At 41.5% G+C, this 27500-nt stretch overlaps 1 protein-coding gene across 2 annotated transcripts in view; it reads left to right on the top strand.

The window, feature by feature from the left end:
- hivep2a (HIVEP zinc finger 2a) overlaps window positions 1–27500 on the top strand; it is a 116212-nt gene that overhangs the window by 44126 nt on the left and 44586 nt on the right. Inside the window, exons 1-2 of one of the 2 annotated variants that reach the window (XM_079643777.1) lie at window positions 4942–4963; window positions 5063–5120. The gene's annotated coding sequence lies outside the window, so the exon portion shown is untranslated. Of the gene's footprint in view, window positions 1–4941; window positions 4964–5062; window positions 5121–27500 lie in introns of those variants that run through there. The other variant, XM_079643776.1, reaches the window with a different exon arrangement.

The following is a 27500-nucleotide window of genomic DNA, read 5'->3' on the forward strand; positions in this document are numbered from 1 at the left end:
TGAGACGTGGGAGTTGCTTATATGGTGATTGTTTTTTTTTAAAGTGTCAGAAAGTGAATGGATTTATTCACTTCTTTGGGTTGCTTGTTAAACTCCAGATGGTTGATTGGTGTTCTTGTGCACGGTTGCCTGGTTGGTTGATTGTTATTAATGTTTTATACAACTGGAACACGGCTTGAGATAAGAGTGTGATAAAAGGCCTGACTGGGATGCAAACAGAAGAGACGGCTTCACTGGAGGACACGGGAGGGAACAGGGGAACAGGGAAGAGATGAGAATAGGATCAGAATGGTTCTGCCTCACTTCCCAGTCTGCGCTGGATGGAAAATCAACAGAGGAATATTCCACACTTCATTGTTTCTCCTTCGCCCTCCTGTGTCTCATCTACACCTCGATCTTTCCAGCTTCAATTTGGAAAGACGATAGGAAAAGGAGTTGAAGAGGACGGGTGAGATTAGCAGGATTTTCAAAAGTACCATGTCCTTATTGGCCAGCACACTTTGCAGCTTATCAGGAAAGATGGGAACTCTTTATCTGCCAGCTTACGGCGATTAACAGTTTCCAAACATTCTCTTGCTTCCTTCTCCATGTTGGCACCTGAACACAGACCGAGTCTAACTCGAATGATGGCTGGTTATCTTCCAAAACTGGGGATAGAAAGCCTACTCGTTTCAGCCACAGAGGTTGCTTTCCCTTCCTGCAGCCATGTATTCCAGATGTTGAAGATTTGAATCCAATGCGTGACCTCGTTGCATGTCATCCCTTCTCTCGCGGCTGAGTTTTTCCTTTCGTCGGTTTTTAGTCATTCTTTCCATCCTCTCTGCAACACGCAACACAGTTCTGTGAATGTGATGAATGCAGAGCCTGCTACATGTTCATAGGTGTTCAAATGGTGCAGAATCAGTCCAAATGATTGATTTTGCGGACGATCTGGACACCTTGAAACCTCCTTGATGCGACAGATTTTTGGCTAACTACATTTGGTAACAACTACCGTAATTTTCGGACTATAAGCCGCGCCTTTTTTCCCATTTTTCGACGCAGCGGTTTATATAACGGTGCGGCTAATCTATGGATTTTTCCAGCTAACGGCCACTAGGGGACCTCCTAAATCTATGGATTTTACAGCTAACGGCCACTAGGGGACCTCCTAAATCTATGGATTTTACAGGTTACAGTCCCACCACCTTTAACTCTATGGGCTCTATGGCCGGTCCGCGCCCCCCACCTTTAAGCGGCGGGCTCCAGCAGGAAAATCTGGAGGCCGGAAAAGAGTGAGACAGGTAGCGCGCAAAAGTAAAAGTGGAACCGAGAGTGGTACGAGAGACAGAACGAGAGCAAGACAGACAGACATTACGAGAGCGAGACAGTTTGTCCCCGTACCACTGGTTGAAAACCGCTGCTGTAGATCACTGCCGGTACGTGCGCTGGGAGCGCACCGTTTAAGTTTGAAAGTTGAAAAGTGTGTGTGTCTGAAACGCTATGTGATACAGTACAGTTTACACAGCACATGTTCTGTAGCTACTATTGCACTAAATGCTAACACTTGAACACGTTATGCAGATATGCAACTTGTTTGTTGAAATGTTAATAAATGGGAGCTTCCTCAAACAGCCATCTCTTTCCCGACAATCCCCTCTGTGCACGAACCCTTACATATGGTAATGAAACATTAAAACACCTGCGGCTTATAGTCCAGTGCGGCTTATATATGTACACATCATTCAATTTAGCTGCTGCGGCTTAGATTCAGGTGCACCTTATAGTCCGAAAATTACGGTACTTTGAAATGTAGCTTTTGTGAATTTATCAGGAGCTTAAATTAATTCAACTCTTTGTGAGCAAGTGGTTTCCTGTTGTAGGACAAACGTTTTGACTTCATTGGGGTTTTTATTGGTGGTTACGAAAAGTAAAAAGGCAGAAATATCAACACATTTCTTGTTTTTAAATCAGAAAATGATGATTTATGGTTAAATGTGGTGCGATTATGACATCATTTTACTCAAAGGTGCCGTAGGATTCTATATGTTGGTCATTTTCAACAAATCCAAAGCAAAAACCTCATCAAATTAATAATAATAATAATAGATTTAATTTGTCAGCGCTTTTACAGGTGCTCAAAGACGCTTTACAGATAATAAATATATAGTTAAAGTTAAAGTCAAATAATACAAAAACAATCACACATGAAAAGCCAGATTGAAGAGGTGAGTGTTTTGAAGGTGGTGAGGTCGGTGCAGTCTCTGATGGGTTGTGGGAGTGAGTTCCAGAGGGAGGGGGCAGCGACGGAGAAGGCTCTGTCCCCCCAGGTCCGGTGATTGGTGCGGGTGGGGATGGATAGGAGGTTGGCTTCTGATGAGCGGAGGCAGCGGGAAGGGGTGTGGTGGTGCAGCAGGTCTGTGAGGTAGGGGGGGGGGCTGGTTGTTGAGGGCTTTGAATATATAGCTTCATTAGTGCCTACCAAGGATTACACCCTGTGACGTGTATCTTTATCATCATAACACACACCGTTTCTTAATCGTCTCTCTGTATCACTACTCATTTCTTAAAAGGCTTGAACCAGATTTTTCTTGCTGATGTCTTAGGATTGTGTGGTGTTTGGCAACGGGAGGAGGTGAAATCACCCTTTTTCTTTGAGGTCATCCTTTGAAAAACTCTCACTATTAAACACAAAATGTAGGCAGTTTAAAGAAAAGCAATAATTAATGAGCTTTCCCTTTAAAGCCTGTGGTGTCACATAGCTTACATCAGCTTCATTAGACTCCCGTTAGTATGCTAACCTTCATGCTAATGACGGTAACCTGATTACAGCTGCTGTGTAGTGCCAACTATTGGAATGATATCATCCTAGCTTATCTGATAACGATGGTCGGAGGAACACATTTTCTAATTTGCCTTTGTGCGTGGAAGGTCAAGTGGTTATCATTTCACTAACAAGGACCACGCCACTACAATATCTGGATGTCATTACAGGAGGTTGTGGATGTTAAGCACTGATGAATGTGAAGGGAAGGAATGAAGGAGAGTGAGGGGTGTTGTCTGGAGGAAAGCTAAACGATCAGATCGGAATATAATTATTTTGAAAGAGACAAAAAGTATGAGATAGAAAGAGAAGAGAGGAAGGGAGGATGTAAGGGAAGGTGGGATGTAGTCAGGAAGGGATGGATGGCTGCAGGGAGGAAGGGATAAGAGGTCAAAGGAAGGAAAGGATATAGGGAGAGAAGATTGGTCAAAGGGACATAGAGAAGGATCTAGGGAGGAAGGGATTTAGGGAAGGAGAGAGATGTTAGGAGAGATGAAGGGATATAGGAAACGAGGGAAGAGTGGATAAAGGAAAGTAGGTTGGGAGGGGATGAAGGGTCGAAGGCATTAGCGATGTGAGGAGGATGGGGAAGGAAGGGCAAGATACAGATAAACAAGGTTAGATGTGTTGACTGTAGCTCAGCTGGTGATCAGAGGTTTGGAACTGGTCCCAAACCTGAGGTAACTAATCACCTTCAGTTTGATTTGGGTTTGTGTTCGGAGACGCAGCAGTGTGTGTCGGGGGGTTATAAGCCATAAGAACACCTGATCAGTTTCGCATCAGCTGCTTTGACTTATTGAATTTATCTTTGGATTCAGCCTAACGGGATTATGGGTAAAACATGGCGACGAGCTGCGTACCAGATTAAGTGTGATCATGTTGTTAGAAAAGAAAAAAGACTCAACACAGCTGGACGGGTTTATTTCCCTCTATGGAAAAAAGCTTGATTCAGACGGAAGGAAAACACACAACTCAACCTGCGTGTGTGTGTGTGTGTGTGTGTGTGTGTGTGTGTGTGTGTGTGTGTGTGTGTGTGTGTGTGTGTGTGTGTGTGTGTGTGTGTGTGTGTGTGTGTGTGTGTGTGTGTGTGTGTGTGTGTGTGTGTGTGTGTGTGTGTGTGTGTGTGTGTGTGTGTGTGTGTGTGTGTGTGTGTGAGTTTATATGTGTGTGTGTGAGAGTGTGTTTTGTCAGACATGAAACAGAAAAACAGTGTCACAGCTTTTCCCTGCCTTCCTCCTGGCAGACTGGAGCGAGGGGACAACTCGGAAAAATCTGATCAAAAAAAAAAATGTGTGTGTGTGTGTGTGTGTGTGTGTGTGTGTGTGTGTGTGTGTGTGTGTGTGTGTGTGTGTGTGTGTGTGTGTGTGTGTGTGTGTGTGTGTGTGTGTGTGTGTGTGTGTGTGTGTGTGTGTGTGTGTGTGTGTGACTATCCACTTCTCTGTCACTGTGTGTCTTGCTGTTTTCCATCCATTACTTTGTCCCTGTCGGCCGGTGTGTAGACGGCTGTGTGTGTTTTGGGCATTTTCCATCAGTGTGTGTTTCCGTTCTCCACCATGTGGCTAAGACGCGACAAATCAAAGACTTGAAGGAACTTTTCTTCCTTTCTCCCCCCACCTCTCTCTTTTCTCTCCATCTCTCTTTTTCTCCCCCTTCACCCTCCTCTCCCTCTCATGTCTGTCTCTATTCCCCCCTCTCTCTCCCCCCTCTCTCTCTCTCTCTCTTTGTCACCCTTTCTTTCTCTTTTTGTCCCACATTTATTTTGCTCTCTCCCCTCTTCCTCACATTTCTTTTCCACCATCTGTTCTCTCTCTCTCCCACACTTTTTGTCTCACCTGTCTTTCTCTCACAGTTTTACCTCCTCCCTAACTCTCTCTTACCCCCCCCCCCCCTCATCTTTCCTCTCTCAGTTCTTCACATTTTGTAAGTGTGCAGACTTCTTGTGTCCCGGTGATTTTTTTTTTTTTTTTAATTCTCTTGTTTTTCTATCTCTCTATCTATGCTATTTCTTCCTGCCTAAGAAGTTATTGTGTGTATGTGTGCGTGTGTGTGTGGGTGTGTGTGTGTGTGCAAGAGAGCAGTAAAAAGGGGGGGCGGGGTTCCTGCTTCACACCTCCGGTGACCACTTCCTCCGCAACATCCTGTTTGTTTCCTGTTGCGATGGTGACTGGACTCCCTTTAGATATGAGCTTGTAAATGAGGTCAAGAAGCTAAAGTCATGAACACACACTCATGATCTTTCTCTTGTGTGTTTCCTCACAGGATGGCCACGTGAGGACACTTCCTGTCGGGACTCCGGCTGAACTGAGCAGAGCAACAGGTAGCTGTCACTACACACACACATGAGATTCACTGTTTCTACCAGAGGGTTGTTTCAGCACAGCATGAGTCGTGCAACATGTGGGTGTGGCTTACTAACGGAGCGGTGTGTGTTTGGACCAAGAATGTTCCTGAAAAGCTCAGTTTTCCACACAAACTGGGAATAAATCTAAAGGGTCACATGGTCAGGGTGAATCATGGTTAACCTTTGGCTGCTCTCCATACAGCTGGGGTATTTCCAACATAAATCCACTTTAGAGACTTTATGTTCCTCTATGAAATATGATTGGTATTTCAAAAGCAGACATTCTGTATTTAATCTATCGGTTGTGTGAGTTTAGTGGTGCAGTGCAAGTTTCAGGGGTATATCAGTGTGTAGTGTCCCTACTTTAAAGAGTCCTCTCCTGCTGATGTTCAGGTGTATATCAGTATGTAGTGTCTCTACTTTAAAGAGTCCTCTCCTGCTGATGTTCAGGTGTATATCAGTGTGTAGTGTCTCTACTTTAAAGAGTCCTCTCCTGGTGATGTTCAGGTGTATATCAGTATGTAGTGTCTCTACTTTAAAGAGTCCTCTCCTGCTGATGTTCAGGTGTATATCAGTATGTAGTGTCTCTACTTTAAAGAGTCCTCTCCTGGTGATGTTCAGGTGTATATCAGTATGTAGTGTCTCTACTTTAAAGAGTCCTCTCCTGCTGATGTTCAGGTGTATATCAGTATGTAGTGTCTCTACTTTAAAGAGTCCTCTCCTGCTGATGTTCAGGTGTATATCAGTATGTAGTGTCTCTACTTTAAAGAGTCCTCTCCTGCTGATGTTCAGGTGTATATCAGTATGTAGTGTCTCTACTTTAAAGAGTCCTCTCCTGCTGATTTTCAGGTGTATATCAGTATGTAGTGTCTCTACTTTAAAGAGTCCTCTCCTGCTGGTGTTCAGGTGTATGTCAGTATGTAGTGTCTCTACTTTAAAGAGTCCTCTCCTGCTGATGTTCAGGTGTATATCAGTATGTAGTGTCTCTACTTTAAAGAGTTCTCTCCTGCTGATGTTCAGGTGTATATCAGTATGTAGTGTCTCTACTTTAAAGAGTCCTCTCCTGCTGATGTTCAGGTGTATATCAGTATGTAGTGTCTCTACTTTAAAGAGTCCTCTCCTGCTGATGTTCAGGTGTATATCAGTATGTAGTGTCTCTACTTTAAAGAGTCCTCTCCTGCTGATGTTCAGGTGTATATCAGTATGTAGTGTCTCTACTTTAAAGAGTCCTCTCCTGCTGGTGTTCAGGTGTATATCAGTATGTAGTGTCTCTACTTTAAAGAGTCCTCTCCTGCTGATGTTCAGGTGTATATCAGTATGTAGTGTCTCTACTTTAAAGAGTCCTCTCCTGCTGATGTTCAGGTGTATGTCAGTATGTAGTGTCTCTACTTTAAATAGTCCTCTCCTGCTGATGTTCAGGTGTATATCAGTATGTAGTGTCTCTACTTTAAAGAGTCCTCTCCTGCTGATGTTCAGGTGTATATCAGTATGTAGTGTCTCTACTTTAAAGAGTCCTCTCCTGCTGATGTTCAGGTGTATATCAGTATGTAGTGTCTCTACTTTAAAGAGTCCTCTCCTGCTGATGTTCAGGTGTATATCAGTATGTAGTGTCTCTACATGTTTCCATGCTTTAATGTTCAAAAAGCTCTTTATTGTTCTCATACTGCCTGTGCTGCAGCACCTCTTTTCACCCTCTGTCTGAAACCAGAGCCCAGTCTGCTCTGATTGGTTAGCTTGCCGGCTCTGTTGTGATTGGTCAACCGCTTAGAGATATCCCGCCCCTTAGCCTATCACGTACAATGTGTTGGTGCGCAACCAATAGAAATGTGAGTGTTACATAGTGATGTCACCGTTTTCAGGATTGAGTTTCTTCACTGTTTAACATGAATAATTATTTAGTAAAACTAGCTTTCCGTGTTTCTACACGGTTGTAGAAGTGATTGTTCTTGTTTCCCTGGTGATTTGGGGTCTTCATTATGGAATAATCGTCTGGTTTCTGTTCTGCTTCCAGATCAAAATAATCCATAATCCAGCGAAATATAAAGAGAATTCCTTGAATCTAAATCGTTACAACAGCATGAGCGGACAGAATATCAATGTGACCAATAATGGAACAAGAAGTCAGCTGTAAAACACACACACACCCACACCACACACACACACACACACACACACACACACACACACACACACACACACACACACACACACACACACACACACACACACACACACACACACACACACATTCCAGGGAGCTAAATTACCATCAGTCAAAGTAGCTGGCATGAATTTGATTAGATTCAGACACTGTGGTTGTTGGACCAAAACAAGGATATTAGAAAGCTGTAAAAGAATACGTTACCTGCCCTAACTGGCTCACACACACACACACGCACGCACGCACGCACGCACGCACGCACGCACGCACGCACGCACGCACACACACACACACACACACACACACTCTGGCTTTCAGCAGTCTGGTGTGAGCCAAGGTTATGAAATAATTTGCGTGCGCGAGCCTTTCAACACAATTCCACTTTGCTTCTTTGCCTCCATTCAAGTCGAGACACGACTCATGAAAGATAAAAATAGACCCTCGCTGACCTCTCCTTCCTCCCCCTCCTCTCCCTCTGTCTTTCACGACCATCTTCACTCTCTCACCCCTCTTCTCTCTCTGTCTCCTCTCTGATATTGATGCAGCTGTCTCTCTCCGATTGGGAAACACTGAGAGGGGGGTGTCCGGGGGGTCGAGGACTTCTCACTCTCCCCTGTGGGAAATGTGGCTTTCTCGATCACAGTACATTCTCACAATAACTAAACACGAGATGAAATGCCACGCCGGGCCAAGCAGTTCAACATGTCCCCACAGTTTTTGTTTGGTTGCACATTTGCGGAGCGCAGAATAAACTTGACTGTCAAAGTGTTTGAACTGGCTCAGATTACGGGTCACCGCGGTGTTTGGATAGAGGTAAACAGCCGAGTAATTCGCGGGTAAACGCACCCACGCTCCGTTTATTGACAGCTAGCGAGCATCCAGTCGCCCCTGACAACCTCCAGAGAGACATTCGTCCGCCCTGATACCATCACGAGTATAAATCCAGTTTGTTTTTGCAGCCCCATGCATGACAACGAATGGAAATACATGTGGACAGAACGAAAGAAAGCACGGAAAGCCAAACAGGTGGCAAACAGCTGGGGCAGAAACTCTATACGAGCATTGAAAATATTAACTCATAAAAAAACTGTGGATTGTTGTGGATGCAGAACAAGCGAGCATCTGCTGTCCATTAGGGTCCGGACAAACTAGACAGCAATGGCAACAACTGTTTCAAACTGCCCTCCTCTCAGCTGTCGTTAACGGGAGGAAGAAACACGTGTTCTGATTGTCCTTAAGGCTTTTTGAAGTGTGTAAATAAGGGCGGGTTAAGTTTCAATTTGAGAGACGGATCATTATGGTTCTAACATGCTCACAGGAGACATGTGCCAATGCCAGGTAAAACAAAAAAAGAGCGTAATGGGATGGTGTCCATAAATCGTCCACTGTGATGAATGTATTCTGGCTAGACTTGACACATAGAGACAGGTGATACATTAAAGGAAGGACTCACTACATGAGTACAGAAACATCAGGAATGCATGAGTCATTTAATGATTATGGAAACCTGTAAGTTATGAGTTTTACTCCATGCAAAAGTCAGGAGATCTTAATTGAATACCGATTTAACCCTAATATCCGTGGCCATCATCCAACATCAGCTTACTACGAACATGTACGGCTTTCTTTTTCATTACATTGTAATGCGTTATATGATATATCGCTTTCTGCGGGAAGCCCAATGGCACTCTAATCAGAATGTAGCATAGTTTCGAGGCACTTTCAAAACTTCATATAAGGTAGTTAAATAACAGCTACAGTCTAATGACACACATATAATAACACTTGACTTAACAGTGCTTTTAATAGTGAGTATGTTTTGATGATAACACCCCTTTTTTAAATGCTGAATATGTATTTATTATGGTGTATTTCTACATAAGTATTATCACTTCAGCATTCATTTACATTTTAGCCACTACAATGTCAACAAAATCAGTTTTTTCAGGTTACAATGAAGGATCAAACCACTTATACAATATTATGCATAGGGATGTCCCGATCACCTTTTTTTGCTCCCGATCCGATTCCGATCATTTGATTTTGACAATTTGCCGATACCGATTTTTCCCGATCCGATCTTTATGCAATGCATTAAGAGAAAAAAAGCATTCAAGTTGTCCCTTAAGGTTATTTTTGTATTTAAATTGGATATTCTATCCAACATGGATATAGCTTCTTTCTTTCACAGCAGCATTGGATCAGTTCAGTTGTGCAGCATTGGATCAAAACAAAATAAAGCTTATCAGTACTCGTTAGCTTACTGCTACAATTAGACACTGCGCCATGCCCACTCTGTTGCCAGATTTGAGAGAAATAAGCAACCAGGTCTCTGAAAACAAGCCCCAAAGAAGCAACACATACATGATATTCTGTCATTTGAAACCAAAACTAAGGCCTCAGGATGACTTTAAGACTTGAACATGGTCATTTTTGTTTTGTAACATTGAATACAAAAGAAAAAAAAAAGGAAAAAAAAAAAGATCCCGATCCCCATTTTTTTTCTCCCGATTCCGATCTTTTGAAAATCACGTGATCGGCTCCGATCCCCGATCACGTGATCGGATCGGGACATCTCTAATTATGCATGATATATATACAGTGGAGGAAATAATGATTTGATCGCTTGTAGATTTTGCAAGTGTACAGTAGCCTTCTTACTGTACAAAGAAATGAACAGTCTATCATTCTAATGGTAGGTTTATTTGAACAGTGAGTAATAATATCAAAAAGAAGCTCCAGAAAATGGCATCATATAAAAGATAAGCATTTATTTGCTTTTAACTGTGGGAAATAAGTATGTCTTATGCATGTCTGAAACAACACTGAATGGTTTGATCTTGTTTTCTGGTTTGTTTCTTTACTGTGTCTTCCTCGGTTTGACTTGTTTCATTTTGACGTAGCTGCAGAACCGTTCTTCCGGTAGTTCCTCGGTCTTGAAGGAGACGACAGACAAGTGCGAGCGGCTGTATTGAGACTTTCCCTCAGTGGTTGAATCCGCTGCAACCTTCAACGTGTTTGCTGAGTGAGCAGAAGCGTGGAGTGAATTATGTGCAAGGGTCAGTCCTTGGCGGTGTCCTTGTTGTACTCGATTAACCTCTATCTGAAGAATAACAACACTCTGTGCAAAGAGAGAATTGTGTAAGAAGTCTTCCGCGCTTCACGGTAATCAATCTGGTTTACAGACAGCGGTTAGCCAATCAGGCGTGATGTCATTGATCTTCCTTATTCTGAGGAAAGGTTCAGGGAGTTTCTTTTAGGGAAGCCTTCAGTTAGTTTGTGTTTCGTTTAAGTGCTGATGGATATATATATATGTGTCGAGACTTGTTGGAGTTCTCAAGGAGCCGTCAGACATCTCAGGTCAGGACTTTCTGAACAAGACTCTTTAATTGACTTTGATTTTAATGGATCATTACTTGATAGACAACTTTCCATTGGTGGATCTGTTCAGGGCTTTCATTCATTTGCTTTCTACTGCTGCACATTGGTTCAAAGATAGAGACGAATCATTATAAAGGGCAATTTACCAACATGTTATTATTATATTTCACAATTTGAAAGTTCTCCCTTGTATTTTCAATGTTGATTTGTAACCGTCTTACCACACTTGTCTAAATTGCCTTGTGTGTTAAACCTCAAGTAAAGCACTTTGATCTGTCTTTGTTTCGGCAATGTGCTCCAGAGATAAACTTGAACTTCATGACACTCTTAATGAGAGCATGGTTTCTGAATCAACGTTTAGTAATAATAGTTTTTTACCACTGATATCACTTGGGATTTGCACAACAGCAGAACATTGAGTTGTCAAGCTCGAGTTCAGATTTTCCATTCGGTAATGGACAAGTCTGTTAGTGCAGATGCCTTTTCTTCTCACACAGCATGTGTCGATGTGAGTTCATGCTCTTGTATTTCTATCATCGGGAGGACTGATTTAAAGTGATTTTCAGGTCCTCGCTTCTTCAAAGGACCGTTTGAAGGTTAAGACTGTTTAGGTTTTAGGGTTTGAAATAAGGTTAGGGTAAAGGTCGAGGTCAGGTATGCAGTCGTGATGGTTACGGTTAGGTGTGCCAAGAAGCGCCGTAACAAGGATGGAAATGTGAAAGACAGCTGTGAAAGACTGCGTCTCTTCTCGTTGTTGCCCAGTTCCAGGGTTTTATATTGAAATCCTATCTTATTTTGAAGTTGAGGGACTTTAAAGAGCTGAGTACCTTTTGGTTATTTAAGAAAGTACGTCTCTTTGTTTCATTATTGTCAAAAGTCCATCATTTGCACAACTGTCAAAGACGTTGTTGCCACAGCAATAAAATACATCTCAATCTGGAACCTGTGTGTGTGTGTGTGTGTGTGTGTGTGTGTGTGTGTGTGTGTGTGTGTGTGTGTGTGTGTGTGTGTGTGTGTGTGTGTGTGTGTGTGTGTGTGTGTGTGTGTGTGTGTGTGTGTGTGTGTGTGTGTGTGTGTGTGTGTGTGTGTGTGTGTGTGTGTGTGTGTGTGTGTGTGTGTGTGTGTGTGTGTGTGTGTGTGTGTGTTGATGTATTTCCCATAAGTTCTGGTCATCCTTACCCAACCCTTTCCCAGAATCTTCCACTGACTCACTCGAAACTAATCACAAGTCAGCAGTTTGACATTCAAGAACCATAGACAAGACAAAAGAAAACTCCTCATTGTTTCAAAGTAAACAAAGTGTACTGTACAGTGACAACACACCTGCGGAGGTATTTTCCAACCTGCACAACTGGGAGACCTGGTTTTAGTGAATTGACTTAAAGGTCCCATGTCATGCTTTTCCGGTTGTTACCCGTCCCCTTGTTTTTTATGAAGGTTTTTCTGCATGTAAACGGTCTGCAGATTAAAACCCCTCAAAGTACCCCCTGTAGGGAGTAAAACTCTAACACAGAAAAGACCTCCCCAAAACGCCTCGTTGGAGATACGTCACTGTCCATTTGATTCTTCCGGGTATGCATGATGTCAACCCGTACCCGGAACCAAATGGACCAATCCGCGGAGCCGTTACGTTAAGCCCCCGCTGATTGGTCCAAATTGACCAATCCACGGACTTCCTCACACACACACTCAGTGCATGCAGCTCTGCTGATCTCTCCTCCCTGGCTGCAGGCTGATAACAGACAGTTGGGATCGCAGCGAAATTCTCTCTGCAGACCCATTCTCTCTGCAGACCCATTCTCTCTGCAGACCCATTCTCACTGCAGACCCATTCTCTCTGCAGACCCATTCTCACAGCGTTATAAACCTTTTTCTTACTCAATATCAAGCCACACTTATTGTTTTTTACTTCGGCTGTGACTTTGTGTGTGCTCAGGGTGAGTTTGGCTGTGTTTCGCTGTGTATCGCTAAACAAGGAAACCACACCTCCACGGAGCTCAGCGCGATTCACAACGTCCCGACCAATCAGAGCACACTGTGCTCACAGGGAGGCTGGGGGCTGGAGCTACTGGAGCTACAACGAGCCGTTAAAGGCAGAGAGTGAAATTCAGTGAATACACGTAGTTTACAGAGATGCTGTTTGAGAAACCAAAGTGAGTTTGGAAAATTGCACAATATAAATCTATTCTAGTTGACCTCAACAATGGAATTATGATCGGTGGAAATGGCCATGACATGGGACCTTTAAGGTTCCTCGGTGCATAAAGTACAGTCTGGTGAAGCTGCTGACACACGTTAGAGATTTGTGGAGATTAGGGTTAGGGTTAAAGGGGCTTCTAGGGTTACATTTAATATATTGACGTACAAATAGCCTGGATGACACCTGTCACAGGAAGCTGCTCCCAATATCCCACAATCATTATGATCAGTGGTCTTATAATATGAATATCATCACGTGTGCAAACTCCCAGATGCATGTGGACCGCTCTACATGTGTTCTGCGGCATGGTTTTGATGCAGATCCAGGAAATGATGATGACTTATTGAGTGACTGCACGATGAAATGGGATTTAACATGTGAGCCCGAATCACATGGGAGGTTTTTATTCCTGTATATTTTGTGGTTAGGGTTGAGCTCTTTCGGTGTGTAATGAGTGTGTTTACATGCAGGCTTAATCAGCGGCTAAATGTTGATCTATTTCCAGAGGTGGGAAGTAACTCAGTAAATGTACTCAGTACAGTATAATTATGAGGTACTTATACTTTACTTGAGTATTTCCATGTTATGCTACTGTGTACTTTTACTCCACTACATGTATTTAATACCTTTAGTTACTTTACAGATTTGGATGAATGATGTGAAATCTAATCAAGTGTTAAATCAGACTTTAGTTCCACCTGGAGTAAATCCACCAGCTACCCTGCAGTATACAAAGTCATTCAAACTAGCTGCACCTTTACCAGCTTTGAGAACACTTTCATGATCAATCATTATAAAACATATCATATCTATTATTCTGAAATGGACCAATCTGCACAACGACTACTTTTACTGTCTTTCACTATATTTTGATGAGAATACTTTTCTACTTTCACTTGAGGAACATTTTGAATGCAGGACTTTTACTGTAACAGAGTATTCCTACACTCTGGTACTTCTACTTTTACTAAAGTACAAGATCTGAGTACTTCTACTTTTACTCAAGTACAAGACCTGAGTACTTCTACTTTTACTGAAGTACAAGACCTGAGTACTTCTACTTTTACTGAAGTACAAGATCTGAGTACTTCTACTTTTACTCAAGTACAAGCCCTGAGTACTTCTACTTTTACTAAGTACAAGATCTGAGTACTTTTACTTTTACTCAAGTACCAGATCTGAGTACTTTTACTTTTACTCAAGTACCAGATCTGTGTACTTCTACTTTTACTCAAGTACAAGATCTGAGTACTTTTACTTTTACTCAAGTACCAGATCTGAGTACTTCTACTTTTACTCAAGTACAAGATCTGAGTACTTCTACTTTTACTCAAGTACAAGATCTGAGTACTTCTACTTTTACTCAAGAACAAGATCTGAGTACTTCTACTTTTACTCAAGAACAATATCTGAGTACTTCTACTTTTACTCAAGTACCAGATCTTACTACTTCTACTTTTACTCAAGTACAAGATCTGAGTACTTCTACTTTTACTCAAGTACAGGACCTGAGTACTTCTACTTTTACTCAAGTAAAAGATCTGAGTACTTCTACTTTTACTCAAGTACAAGATCTGAGTACTTCTACTTTTACTCAAGTACAAGATCTGAGTACTTCTACTTTTACTCAAGAACAATATCTGAGTACTTCTACTTTTACTCAAGTACCAGATCTTACTACTTCTACTTTTACTCAAGTACAAGATCTGAGTACTTCTACTTTTACTCAAGTACAAGACCTGAGTACTTCTACTTTTACTCAAGTTCAAGATCTGAGTACTTCTACTTTTACTCAAGTACCAGATCTGAGTACTTCTACCGCCTCTGTCTTTTTCTCAAGTATTTCTACAGTAATGTAAAATGAGTTTAGCAGTATTTTCAGGCGTTTCTTGAACTGTCGTTGGCAGTATTTGCGGCAGTGTTTACGATGTGAAGACTTTAAGACCTGATTCATCTTTTGTGTCCAAATGTCAAAGAAAACCCCCGTTGGTGGTTGTTCCCATTGTCTGTTTCACAGGGTTTTTAGTTTCCTTGTTTTAAAGTAGCCCTATTATGCTCAATTCCAGGTTCATATTTGTACTTTGTGCCTCTTCTGTGGGGTTGGAGCTCTTATATTGTGCTAAATTGTTTTTAAATAAAAATTGCAGTGCATAATAAATGATACACATACATAATCTGTACATACTGCGAGTTAGAGAGAGTGATATGTGTGTGATGCTTTATGGACCTACACACACACACACACACACACACACACACACACACACACACACACACACACACACACACACACACACACACTTTGACGTTGTCGCCGTGCTAATGATTGCTACAGGTGTTGAGAGCAGGCTCCTCATCGCCATGGAGACAATCAGCTATTCACGCTTCAGCTTCTCTGAAAGCGAGGCAGCTCAGGCATCATGCTGAGTCACACACACACACACACACACACACACACACACACACACACACACACACACACACACACACACACACACACACACACACACACACACACACACACACACACACACACACACCACACACACACACATGCGACAACTCTATACAAAAGTGTATACACATATCCATACACCCGTGTTGCTCTATACAAACAGATGCACACACACACACACCTTCTCGTAAATGAACACACACTAATCACACATTTAGTCGTTGTACTGAGACGTGTCAAAGTTATAAATTCACTTGACGAAGAGACAAGAAAGACATTCTCCAGGTCTGTTCGCTTAGTTTACCTGGTAAGACTTTCTCTTCAATACTTATGTCACATCAAAATATGGGTTGTAAAAAAAACTATTTGTGCCTGCTCTTGTGTTTTACAATTCCAAAGTCTGTTGGAGCGTTTTATTGAATATTTCTGGTCGGAAACTGAGAATAACTAATAATGAAGCTGCATTTCTCTGGTATTTAAATGTTGATCTTGAATTAAATATATATGTATAACATGGTGCTGAATCCAAAAGTCTGAACATCTATTTATCTGTATTTTTGTAGTATTTCTTTCTTTCTAAATTAAGTTTGGCAGTATTTTGTGAATTACTAACAATTCAATCTGGTATGGAGTCATTCTGAAACTGAGCTTTGCATAATTTTGTCAACTATTTATCATCTTAACTTTTCATTTGCTGTGTTTTATGAATACATTTGCTGTTGTTTACCTCCTCTGACGTGTGAATTGAACGCAGTATTCCTTTGGAGTTACGGTTCACTGTGCTACTCATGAGTGTTTCGGACTCAGTTCCAACTCTTCAGGGACTCAAATACCCAGAATGCCATTGCGTGTATTCAATTAGCGGTGAGGGTTACATCAGAGGGATTAGTTTGGGAAGGGAAAGAGGAAGAGAGTCATCCCTCCATCTGGTGTCAAGAGGTCATCATCAGACTCCACCCGCGCTGTGTGTGTGTGTGTGTGTGTGTGTGTGTGTGTGTGTGTGTGTGTGTGTGTGTGTGTGTGTGTGTGTGTGTGTGTGTGTGTGTGTGTGTGTGTGTGTGTGTGTGTGTGTGTGTGTGTGTGTGTGTGTGTGTGTGTGTGTGTGTGTGTGTGTGTGTGTGTGTGTGAGAGGATCACAGCATGTGTTTCCCATCTGGTTCCACCCATTCCCTCAGCGCTGAGTTCATGCTGACCTATTTCCCTCGTCTTGTCTTTATTTCTTTATTTCATTTATTTATTGCCCCTTTCTTTTTCTCTAGCAGCCAAAGTACATCTTCCTCCCTCTCTTCATCACTCTTATCCTTTCCTCCTTTCGTCCATACATCCCTCCTTTACTTTCGTCAGTGTGACACAACCCCTTGGCCTCATGTGTGTGTATATGTGTGTATACGTGTGTGTGTGTGTGTGTGTGAGGGACACCGTGATGTCACCACGTCATCTTTCCCCGGCTGGATGCCACACACATGTCGTCAGCCGCCATCTTTTTCTACAGGTGCTGCCTGTCAATCTGCAGCTACAGATAACCAGCACATGTAATGCAATCTAATTATGAGCCTTACAATCCAATTAGTCTTTTAGTGGAGAGTAAATCCTTCAATGGGGGGTGAGATCATTACATTAGCTTCCCTGCCAATTTACACACAATAGGTTTTATTTTCCTGTTGCGATCTCCTTTCTTTTTTTTTTTAAGATCATTCCCCTTGTTGCCAGAGAATTCCTGAAACAAGGGAGCAGAATTGGAAACAAGTGGGATTACCTCACTCTGTTGGCTCGGGGGTTTTCCCTCGCTGAAGGTGGAAAACAACGAGACAAAACTGAGCTGAGTGGTGCAGGAATGAGTCCTAAATCCTGATCTCAAAGTCAATTGTTTTTGAATGGGTTTTTGGTTAAAGCCTGAAATACAGTAAGATCTGAGGTTAATACAAGCTGAAGAGATTTTAACACTTTTTTCTACGACATAAAACACATCAGTAACCGGTTAATTTAGAAACTGTGGTTGCTAACAAGTGTCTAAATGAGACGACTCAACGTCATCACGCCCAACATTAGCCGCCTTTAGCTTAGCGGTGGTGACGTGAAGTCATGTGACCGTGCTGTAGTTCCTTTATAGCCCAACATTAACCTCCTTTAGCTTAGCGGTGGTGACGTGAAGTCATGTGACCGTGCTGTAGTTCCTTTATAGCCCAACATTAGCCTCCTTTAGCTTAGCGGTGGTGACGTGAAGTCATGTGACCGTGCTGTAGTTCCTTTATAGCCCAACATTAGCCTCCTTTAGCTTAGCGGTGGGGACGTGAAGTCATGTGACCGTGCTGTAGTTCCTTTATAGCCCAACATTAGCCACCTTTAGCTTAGCGGTGGGGACGTGAAGTCATGTGACCGTGCTGTAGTTCCTTTATAGCCCAACATTAGCCTCCTTTAGCTTAGCGGTGGTGACGTGAAGTCATGTGACCGTGCTGTAGTTCCTTTATAGCCCAACATTAGCCTCCTTTAGCTTAGCGGTGGTGACGTGAAGTCATGTGACCGTGCTGTAGTTCCTTTATAGCCCAACATTAGCCTCTTTTAGCTTAGCGGTGGGGACGTGAAGTCATGTGACCGTGCTGTAGTTCCTTTATAGCCCAACATTAGCCTCCTTTAGCTTAGCGGTGGGGACGTGAAGTCATGTGACCGTGCTGTAGTTCCTTTATAGCCCAACATTAGCCTCCTTTAGCTTAGCGGTGGTGACATGAAGTCATGTGACCGTGCTGTAGTTCCTTTATAGCCCAACATTAGCATCCTTTAGCTTAGCGGTGGTGACGTGAAGTCATGTGACCGTGCTGTAGTTCCTTTATAGCCCAACATTAGCCTCCTTTAGCTTAGCGGTGGTGACATGAAGTCATGTGACCGTGCTGTAGTTCCTTTATAGCCCAACATTAGCCATCTTTAGCTTAGCAGTGGTGACATGAAGTCATGTGACCGTGCTGTAGTTCTTTTATAGCCCAACGTTAGCTTTTTACTGCAAAAATCATAAAGTGGTGTTAATATGTGGAGATTATCTAATTGTGTGTTTGCCACAGAGATTCTTTTCTGCAATAATTCTAAATCCAATAGGGAAATACCATTGCTTTTTGTTGAGGGAGCCCTTGCGATGCTAACTTCCAGGTCGACCTACAAAAATATGTCAAAACAGCACTTCCCTTTAGAGACTAGGGCAGTGTGTCATGTGAGAAAAACATTAATAAAAATACATCTACCAAATCACAAAATCCAATAGTTTTTTGTAGTACGTTGATAATACATACATTTACTGTAGGGTGACATGCTGATCTTTGTAGGGATGGCAGTGAGTTTGTAGTGACCCTTCGGGCTTTCCATATCCTTACAACTTCCCGAGGTCGGAAGTTGGATATTACGAGGAGCACTTGAAGGCAGCATCAGTCTTCTCATGTACTCCCTCAGTGTCTCCCTGAGCGCTATCATTCATCCCATTCAGCTTCCTGCCCTATAAATATTTGAGCAGCCCCATTAGCGGGTGAGGTAATCTCAACACACACACACACACACACACACACACACTCACACACACTCACGCAGGACGTAGTAGTGCCTAATAGTCTTGTCGGAGCGCTAGGCCCCGCGGCTAACGGGCTAATTAAGAGCGAAACAGGTTTAACGAGTTTAGACTTGTTCATTAAAGCAGAAACCTGATTAATTAGCAGTCGAGGGGGATAGTTTGTTAACGAGTCGCGTGTGATTAATTAAAACTACCCACTACGGAAAGTATAACTTCAATGGGGACAAAAAGGTAAAGAATGATTGCTACCACCGGAAGGAGGGGATGAAAGGGGAAGAAGAATGGATTGAAAAAAGATAAGAAGAAGCAGAATCAAGAGAGAGGAGAGAAAGTGGACGAATTGGATTGAGAAAAAGATGGATTAAAAGAGTAATATGAATACTTGTGAAAAGTAATAGGAGGTAAAGGGAGAAAGGTAATATAAAAGATATGTTAACCCTTAGATGCCCTTAGAGTGACTGGACCCTACTCTTCCATACGTGGGTCAAAAAGGACCCGTATTGGAATAATATGTGTTTTTATGCAATTTTTGGTTAAGAAAAATCACTTGTATAATATTTAGTATTATATTTTGGTTCACACTAGAAATATTTTACATTTAATTTTTCACTATTTATAATTGTAGACCTTTTTTTACATTTTGAAAAAAAAACGAAATTCCATAGAAAATGCATGCGGGTCATTTTTGACCCACTTATGGAAGCTTGGGGTAGAAATACAAAAACTACAATTTCTTAAAGTGTACATTTAACACTAGAACTGCCAGAGGTGGCTGTCTACCTAAAACCGCCAACGGGTAAAATGTACCCGCTATTGATTTTCAAGGTACAATGTCATTTTATTTATCATACAGAACAGTGAGTTTTGATCGCACAGGGATAAAACTTATACCAATAGAATCTGTGGACTCTCAGCTTTTCATATGACATAGTTTGTGCAGATACCATGAAGTATAAAATATCGCTACAAGTGCTGATTTAAACGCTTGGTGTTAGACTTGTGTTTTGTTTAGGTACAAATCTATCTATCTATCTCTATCTATCTATAACTATCTATCGATCCATCTGTAATGTTCTGTTCTATGGACATATAATTGTCTACATAAACAGACGACGCGGACTACTTCTCTCATTCCGAGTGTCCATCTTTATTCAACTGGCACGTAACCTGCACACATGCATTACGTCCTCCACGTGAGCTCAGTCATCCAAGATCTTGTATTCTCCAAGATGTTACTCTATCTTTTACTATATATATATCTCTCTCTCTCTCTCTCTTTCTCTCTCTCTCTCTCTCTCTCTCTCTCTCTCTCTCTCTATCTATCAATAAATCTATCTATCTCTCTCTATCTATCTCTCTATCTATAAGGAACCACATAGACAAAAGACGTTGCTATAGCAACACGCCATGTTTACGCTGCATTTTCTATGAGGTAAATATTACCCGCTGGCAATCTGAATTCCTATTGACAATTTTTAACAACAGAGGGTGCTATATAACAAACTTTCAGGAGAAGTCACGGACTGGGAGACTTTATTATGTTATGGAAAAAAAGTTACATACAATAAAAAAAACAGCTGCGGGTAAAATTTAGCCGTTGGCGGTTCTAGTGTTAAAATGTGAATGACCTGATATCCAAAACATGTTTTTTGAGGAATAGCTGGAATATGAGATGATAAAAAAATGCAATTACAAAGAGACTCTAAGAAAACCACCTCACCGGGTCCAAAAAGACACACTTATGCATCTAAGGGTTCAGGGGGACATATTACGCTCAATAGCTTCATATTGGTATTTAGAGACCTACAAGAAGCAGAATAGGGCCTCTTTAAGAGATTCTGAGAGGGAATACATGAGAAAACACAGCAGAGAAAAGAGGAGGAAGAGAAAAATGGACGTTTATCCAACAATTGAGAGAGGGAGAGAGGTGGCAGAGGTCAACAAGACATGAAGACATGAAGACAAAGACATCATGGAGAGTGAAACAAAGGCTTAATACAACAACCTCTCTCTCTCTCACTCTCTCTCTCTCTCTCTCTCACACACACACACACACACACACACACACACACACACACACACACACACACACACACACACACACACACACACACACACACACACACACACACACGGCTCTTTGTGTCGGTGGTGAAGAGGCCGAGTCGTGTGATCTGCTCCCATCGTTGGAGATTTGAGGTCAGGGGAATTTAACCTCGAGAAAGAATGGTCCAATCCGGAAGAGTAAAAAAAAAGCGTGAATGTGTCCAAAGAATTCATTAACCTACGGCTTCACTGGGTATTTTTTAAATCTAATTCAGATGGAAAGTACTCTCCAGCTACATTGACAATGTACTTATTTACTTCTGCTTATGCTATGCTAATATCTTCTCATTAGGATTTGTATTTCTTCCCATTGTAATCAGACTCCTCTGTCTTTAGTTTCATTCATTTCTTTTCTTGTTTTTTTTAAAGGTTATTTTATTGTGCGTTTCTTTCAGAAGGATTTTGTAATGTTTAATGTTTTATAAACCCTCACAGTGGAGTTTAGAGAGACATTAATGCACACAATGTACACAATTATTTAGTTTTTCATTCCTGCACATATTTTACTCCAATTCTATTTCTACGATTTCAATCATATTCAATTTAAATAATAACAATAATTTAATATATTCTTCATATGTTTCTTCAAATAGTTTTCTATCTGTGTTTTTAATTTTGTTATGTATGCACCACAATGTGTTAACCTACCTGGTAATTAACCTGTTTCTGATTCTGATTCTCTGAAGTGCTATGAGGGTCGCTTTTTAGAAAGTAAGAGAGAGCGTAGTGTTGGTGAGGAGAAAGGAGGGATAGTGACAGGAACAATAAATCAGAGTAAAATAAGAGAGAGAGAGATGAGGGGGAATGTGAGGTGAAACCAGAAAGAAAGGTAAGGTAAGGTGAGGTTGGAAAGAGAGACAAAGCCAGAGAGGCTCATGGGAAAAGTGCCGGCTGTGAAGGAGGAGCAGGTGCTGTGCCTTCGTCTGTTCCTACGGTGTGTGTGTGTGTGTGTGTGTGTGTGTGTGTGTGTGTGTGTGTGTGTGTGTGTGTGTGTGTGTGTGTGTGTGTGTGTGTGTGTGTGTGTGTGTGTGTGTGTGTGTGTGTGTGTGTGTGTGTGTGTGTGTGTGTGTGTGTGTGTGTGTGTGTGTGTGTGTGTGTGTGTGTGTGTGTGTGTGTGGTGTGTGTGTGCCCTCACAGACAGAGAGTGAGACCAAACAGTAGTATGGCCTGCAGGAGTTAATGGTAACACTGTCACATTGAATAAGTGTGTGTATGTTTTTGGGAGTGTGTGTGTGTGTGTGTGTGTGTGTGTGTGTGTGTCCTAGCATTACTATACTTGTGGGGACCTAAATCTGTTTACAGGACACAATGGAGGTCCCCATAAGGAGAATCATTCATTTTAGGGTGAAGACTTGGTTAGGATAAGTTTCCAGGAAATGCATGAAAGGCAATGTAATGTCCCCTGAAGGGATGTATACATGGTGTGTGTGTGTGTGTGTGTGTGTGTGTGTGTGTGTGTGTGTGTGTGTGTGTGTGTGTGTGTGTGTGTGTGTGTGTGTGTGTGTGTGTTCATTCATGGAACAGTGGATTTGTTGATATGTATATTTTTCATATAACACCAGATGGATATATTATATTAAACCAATATGTGTTTGTCATGATATCAACTGTAACATTTACTTTTAAATAAGGCAAACTTTGTTACTTGCACTTTATTGTGAAAGGGTGACGACAGGAAACTGATCGTTAAAATAGACACACCCTTTATTCTATCTTCCCTGAATGTATATCACTTTGTGATTTACCTTGTCGTTAGTCGCCCCTGAATGTATTTGTATTTTTAAGTTCCATTCTTTCATTAGCTGTGTCTCTCCATCGCTGTTCGGAACAAGCCTAAATCTTGGTTTTTGGTTTTGTTGCTACAGATTTCTCAAGAACCAGACATCCAAATGACTTCAAACTTACCAATGCACTTCCTTGGGTCTTGAGCAATAGACCCTCCACGTGTGAATTAAATCGGATGAACGGTTGTTAAGAAAATGACTAATAATTATGTCTTGGAGATCTCCGGTCTCTTGAATATACTGGATTGCATAACGATGATGTTTTTAGCAAACAGCAGCGGTTAGTTGTACCAGCATTCAGTTTGGTGCTGTGTATTGATACTGGTCTTCTCTCAGTACAGTAACATGTGTGTACATAACGCAAAACACGGTCCTAACTGAACGGTTGTCGAGGACAGACTGACCAAAAGACATCGAGTTTGAGTAAAATATACCTCTTTCTAGTGCTGCGTACCGGTACGCCGAACCGGTACTGGACTTGTAAAAAGTTTCGGTTCAAGTCCGGTTAAAACCGGAACATCAGGAACCGGTACTTACGTATATTCTCCTTTGTGTTCTAAACCATCTAAAACCTTCCATAGATCGAGAAATTTGCGCTGAGAAAAGACGAAAAACATTGTTTTGGCTTCTGATATGGCGGCCATTACTGAGCTCACGAAGTCTCGCAAAATATCGCAACTGCTCGCGAGATCTGTGTGACGTCAAGGGAAGCTGGCTTAGACATAGTGGACACTGACAGCATGGGATACTGGTTGCCATATTTGGTAGTGTAGCTAAGCTAACTCCTTTGTGTGTATGGTGATATAGTGTCTGCCGAAAGAGCAACACTTCACCCAGACAATGTCAATATGCTGTTGTTCTTGAACAAGAACACATAGACTTGTACTCTTGCATATTGAGTCTTGTATGTACATCACTATGTATGTAGTTGTGTTGTGTAGTTAGTAACACATGTAGAGTTCTAGAAAAGACATGTTGAACTCAAATACCTGTACTTTCTACTTCTTACATGACTTATAAGTCCGGACCTGAACCTGAACCTCTGGACTTGAGTCCGGACCTGAACCTGAATGTGAGTCCAGGTACACAGCACTACCTCTTTCTCATAATATATCTCTCTGTCTTCACCCTTGCTGTCCTTGCTGCTGCTGAACAACTGAAGTCCTCGCTGGGGATCAATAAAGGATCAATATCTTATGTTACATATAACAAGTTGTGTGTCAGGGCCTCTTCAAACGATCAATACGACAACTCTATAGAAAGCTTATGAGCTGTTTGTGTGATGTTAACATCTCCGTTAACCTCCTGCTGTATATCAAGGCCTGCTTAAGAGTTGGAGTTAGAACAAAACACAGCCCTTTTGCTTCCGAGATAAATAGTCATTGTCAAGAATAGTTTTTTGAGCTTAAACCAACAACCAGCACTTGCTTATTTTCTAAATATACCTCATAAAGTAGTTTTTAAATAACAAACTCTGGAGTCTTAATACTTAATAAGTCTGAGACGGTGAATGGAGGGCAGCGTCTGTCCGCAGCAGAGTCAATAAATCTTTAATCGTTTGAGCTATTGTAAAGTAAAACACGTATCGATGCGATCTGAATGAATTGTTTCCTGTTTCCTGGAAGCTGAAAAAGCACCTGACCTCTGCACAAGATCCCTCTCTCCCTCTTTGTTCCATCCACTGTAAGCAGAGCTGGGAAGTAGTGGAGAACAAATACTTTGTTACTGTTATTAAGTACATCTTTCTGGTATCAGTACTTTAATCCACTACTTATTTTTCTGACGATTTTTTAGTTTGACTTCTTACGTGTTGAACACAAATACCTGTACTTTCTACTTCTCACATGTTGAACCCAAATACCTGTACTTTCTACTTCTTACATGTTGAACACAAATACCTGTACTTTCTACTTCTTACATGTTGAACACAAATACCTGTACTTTCTACTTCTTACATGTTAACACAAATACCTGTACTTTCTACTTCTCACATGTTGAACCCAAATACCTGTACTTTCTACTTCTCACATGTTGAACACAAATACCTGTACTTTCTACTTCTCACATTTTGAACACAAATACCTGTACTTTCTACTTCTTACATTTTGAACTCAAATACCTGTACTTTCTACTTCTTACATGTTGAACTCAAATACCTGTACTTTCTACTTCTTACATGTTGAACCCAAATACCTGTACTTTCTACTTCTTACATGTTGAACTCAAATACCTGTACTTTCTACTTCTTACATGTTGAACTCAAATACCTGTACTTTCTACTTCTTACATGTTGAACTCAAATACCTGTACTTTCTACTTCTCTCATTTTCCAAACAGGCTGGTTCCTTTAGTCTGAATGTGTGTTTGGTGGCGTGATCATTATTATTTAGAGTCATTGCGTGCCTATTGATTTGAACACGATCCGTGTATCCATCATTTCCTGGTCTTCTCTAAAGAAGAGGGACCAATGGAAACGTTGTCATGTTGCCGTTGGTCACCATGGAAACATTCATTAGCTAACAATTAAATTATTGTTCTATTAATATAAAGGGAGGTCAGGTACTCTTTAAAACAGCTGCTAGTTATGGGTACTTTTTACTGAAGTACATTTCAAAGCCTCTTTACTTTGACTTGAGTAAAGAAGTTTAGTACTTCTACTTTCACCAGAGTATTTTTAAACACGAGTATCTGTACTTCTACTTGAGTAAAGTATGTGTGTACTTTTGCCCTCTCTGACTGTAAGCCGTATTGTTCCTTCCAGCTTTGTGGTTTTTCCTCCATCTCATCCTCTGTTTTTCTGGTCCCTCTATCCGTCTCCTCGTCTCATTTATTCATCGAAGAACAATCAGTGTGACCCGAATGAAACCCCTTAAATTCTGCAGCAGTGAAAGCAGAGACGTCACTGTGTTGACAGCAAACATCCATTTGGTTTCCTAGAGACAAAACCCCCCTCCCAACCAGCATGTGCAGGATATTAGCAGCGATCGGGTGTCATATACCATCGGCGTGTAGGGTCTTGTCCGAAACACACAAACACACAAAACACACACCCATACACCGTGTTCTGCACAGTAAGGCATGTATAATGCACAGTTTGAGGATTTGATAGAAGCCTTAAGATTGCTCATGGAATAATTGCTTGACTATGTGAAAGCCCTTTTCTGCATATTTGTCATCTCTACTTTAAAGAGTCCTCTCCTGCTGATGTTCAGGTGTATATCAGTATGTAGTGTCTCTACTTTAAAGAGTCCTCTCCTGCTGATGTTCAGGTGTATATCAGTATGTAGTGTCTCTACTTTAAAGAGTCCTCTCCTGCTGATGTTCAGGTGTATATCAGTATGTAGTCTCTCTACTTTAAAGAGTCCTCTCTTGCTGATGTTCAGGTGTATATCAGTATGTAGTGTCTCTACTTTAAAGAGTCCTCTCCTGCTGATGTTCAGGTGTATATCAGTATGTAGTGTCTCTACTTTAAAGAGTCCTCTCCTGCTGATGTTCAGGTGTGTATCAGTATGTAGTGTCTCTACTTTAAAGAGTCCTCTCCTGCTGATGTTCAGGTGTATATCAGTATGTAGTGTCTCTACTTTAAAGAGTCCTCTACTACTGATGTTCAGGTGTATATCAGTATGAAGTGTCTCTACTTTAAAGAGTCCTCTCCTGCTGATGTTCAGGTGTGTATCAGTATGTAGTGTCTCTACTTTAAAGAGTCCTCTCCTGCTGATGTTCAGGTGTATATCAGTATGTAGTGTCTCTACTTTAAAGAGTCCTCTCCTGCTGATGTTCAGGTGTATATCAGTATGTAGTGTCTCTACTTTAAAGAGTCCTCTCCTGCTGATGTTCAGGTGTATATCAGTATGTAGTGTCTCTACTTTAAAGAGTCCTCTCCTGCTGATGTTCAGGTGTGTATCAGTATGTAGTGTCTCTACTTTAAAGAGTCCTCTCCTGCTGATGTTCAGGTGTATATCAGTATGTAGTGTCTCTACTTTAAAGAGTCCTCTCCTGCTGATGTTCAGGTGTATATCAGTATTTAGTGTCTCTACTTTAAAGAGTCCTCTCCTGCTGATGTTCAGGTGTATATCAGTTTGTAGTGTCTCTACTTTAAAGAGTCCTCTCCTGCTGATGTTCAGGTGTATATCAGTATGTAGTGTCTCTACTTTAAAGAGTCCTCTCCTGCTGATGTTCAGGTGTATATCAGTATGTAGTGTCTCTACTTTAAAGAGTCCTCTCCTGCTGATGTTCAGGTGTATATCAGTATCTAGTGTCTCTACTTTAAAGAGTGCTCTCCTGCTGATGTTCAGGTGTATATCAGTATGTAGTGTCTCTACTTTAAAGAGTGCTCTCCTGCTGATGTTCTGGTGTATATCAGTACGTAGTGTCTCTACTGAGACATGTCTCCATGCGTTAATGTTCAAAAACCTCTTCACTTTTTCTCATATTGCCTTTGTTGTAAATGTATTATCTTTTCAATTTACACACGGCATCTATTGCACGTCTGTCCGTCCTGGGAGAGGGATCCCTCCTCTGTTGCTCTCCCTGAGGTTTCTCCCATGTTCCCCTTTAAACTGTGGGTTTTCTCTGGAAGTGTTTCCTTGTACGATGTGAGGGTCTAAGGACAGAGGGTCTAAGGACAGAGGGTGTCGTGTTGTCATACTGATATTCTGTACACACTGTGAAGTCCACTGAGACAGATGTAACATTTTTGATATTGGGCTATATAAATAA

Source organism: Notothenia rossii (genome assembly GCF_949606895.1).
Source record: "Notothenia rossii genome assembly, chromosome: 8".
Taxonomy (NCBI): Eukaryota; Metazoa; Chordata; class Actinopteri; order Perciformes; family Nototheniidae; genus Notothenia; species Notothenia rossii.